We start from the raw sequence: 3,000 nt of genomic DNA, 5'->3' as shown, positions 1-3,000 counted from the left end.
TGCAATCTTAACTTCTTGCCACCTGGCAGCTCAAGGGCCTGCCATTGCTTCCAAGTAGCTATGCAAACAATTGAGAACATGTAGAACTCAAATGTATAGCCAACTTAACTGGAATGGGCACATAAATGTCAACATGATAGGTTATAAACCTCTAGTTGTGTGCTAGTAATGAAACATAGGTTTTATTCTTGATTACTTCTTCAAACCCTTTCAAGATCTTTTAGACTCCCACTGTCTCCTTGACCTATAAGACTTTCTTGCCAAATATTCAAGAGATAGTGTGGATTCTAATCAAGACAAACACTTAACACAATTGGCCTTAGTTGGTCTTTGTTTTATCCAAAACATCACAACTTACCAATTTCAAATGTACAAGAGTAGGACACTTTTACTCTTACATTTGACAAGTGTTTTAAACCTCTCTTTAAGATATGTCAGTCAAGTTACAATCTTAGAGTATGACTCTAAGAATTGTTTTGGAACGAAGTATGACTCATCTTCCTAACCATTTCAACAATTCATGACTCTTCTTCTTAGTAATAAGAATGCACTAAGATGACCTTTAGAGGACTAATTGTGATATGATTTCTAAATCATTAAGATGATCACAAACATGATACTAAAGTATTCTCCCATCTTTTCAGATTTGAGAAACTTTTATCTTTCTGCCTAATTTGATTCCTCCCATTCGTTCTGCCATACATTGAGACTTTTCCAATGTTTCAGAATTATACTCAATGTTTCATCATACTATTCAACTTGCATGATTCCAAGTTTCGGTCCAATTGAAACTTAGGTGATGAGGAACTTTCCTGATTTGGTAAATTTAGACACTACCACAAATGAAAGAATCAAATCCATTTTCCAATATTGCTGTCAGTGGAATCATATAAGCAACAATTTTCAACAAATGCCATTGTAAGGATACTTCAAATAAATAAAATTAAACAATTTTCTTTTATTTTAAAACTTTGCGGAAAAACTTATCCTTACAATCCACATGGAAAATTGTTGTTATCTATTCCTTAGCAATATATCATAACTTCTTAAGCAACTGCTCAAAAATTCTGATGCAATCGAAATCCACCTTCGCGATCAGAATCAGCATATACTTCCTTTAAGATTTCTCTCTATTCTTGGATTCTTAAAACATCAACATGTGACCCAGTCACATCATGTAATGAGGATCTCAGAATAGAACTTAACAGAGTTAGATAATGGGCTCTACCTGATGTAGAGTCAAACTTATTGACTTTAACATCCTTAGGTAAATTTGGCAGCTTTGCAATCAACGCCCCTTCCTTTGGCAAAATAAACATATGGACCCTTTGGTAATGGGACTATCTCAGACTTAGCCTTTCTCTTTACCATTTGGTCAACCGGGTTGACTATGGCCAATCCCTTTCCATTGGGAAGAGAATGCTTTTTCTGGATTTCTAGTGTCACCATTGTCACTGTACATAAAGTTTTTGGGAAATTGATCTTCTAATCAAATTTGCTTTACTATCGTTCCAAATCATTGCTGATTCAGCAGCACCAAACAAATGGATATGATCATTAAGGTTCATGTCATAGTCCGTTTCATAGTAGTCCCAAAGGAACTCACTATGTGACTTAGAAAGTGATTGAACATCCAACTTTCTCAAGACTTTGACACCCAACTCTCTCAGCTTGTCAATATGTGACTTCATCTCTAATATGTGATCACACATAGACCTTGCTTGCCATTAGGGCTTGAGTGACCTTGAACTTGTGGGTTAGGGAGAATAATTGGAGGAGGTGGAGGAAGAGAAGTATGACTTCCATGAGCCAAACTCGGGAAGTCATATTCATTAGGAAAGCTTGGTTTGGGAAGATCATTGTTGTCTAAACCAGACATCAACAATGGGAGAAATTCACATAAAGTTGATTTTAGTCCTTAATATAACACCCAATTTGATATATTAAGGCTAGGACCCAACAAACTATTTTATAACTTGGAAGAGGGATGCCGTAATCCAAGCTATAAAATATTTGAAGGTAGGTGAATGACGATTCACCAATTTCCACCAAGATAAACGAAATGTATTATTAGGTTTTAATTGGTTTTGAAACTCCTAGATTCTTTTGAGATTCATTGAACTTTTCAATGGCATGTTTCAATCTCGAGTGTGCCCTTCAGGTTTTGTGACTGGGATGCCGAGGATCACAAAACAAGGTGTGAAGTAACCATGCAAATATACTTGGTACCCTTAATATTTACCCCTCAATCGATGTGCCGGTTAACCACACACGCTCCACCGATACTATGATAAACATTAAGTTACCCTTTGCCTACCTTGTTAAATCAAGCTAGTGTGCCGGTTAACCACACACGCTCCACTAACTGACTTAAGCAAAGTGCAAAGTGTAATTTCATGGGTTAGCACCAAATTCACATTTTCCGAAGTAACTAAGATTGGGTATTAATAACAGTTTAGTTACTTAGAATTTATCATTAATACTTTTAATGAAGGGAGAATTATAGTCCTTGTCCTACCCGTTCGGCTAACGACCCTCCACCGGTCAAGGAAGTGGTGGGTGAGAGTGGACACCCATTAAACTGCCATTTTGTAGGCAGTAACGTTATACCCCCCCTTATAGACTGGCTTCGTGAATGAGGCCTACTAATGGTAAGACGACTTTACTCTTATACATATATATATATATATATATATATATATATATATATATATATATATATATATATATATATATATATATATATATATATATTATTAACTTATAATATTATAAAGTATAAGGGTTGAATTTTAACTTTTAAAATTCTAAGGGCTTAACATGGAATTAAAATATTCATAAGTGAAAACTTTACAAATTCCAACACTTGAGGGCAAGTTTTTGAAACTGTTCAAAACTTTTCATTTCATAACTTATGAGTTTAATTAAGGTTTAATGAAAAAAAAATCCAAGTTCCATAACTTGAGGACAAGTTATGGAAGACATTACATCATTTAATGA

This window comes from Lactuca virosa, chromosome 6, assembly GCF_052849685.1.
Source record: "Lactuca virosa cultivar CGN04683 chromosome 6, Lactuca_virosa_CGN04683_v6, whole genome shotgun sequence".
In the NCBI taxonomy this organism is placed as follows: domain Eukaryota; kingdom Viridiplantae; phylum Streptophyta; class Magnoliopsida; order Asterales; family Asteraceae; genus Lactuca; species Lactuca virosa.
Note: the sequence above shows the minus strand (reverse complement) of the source record.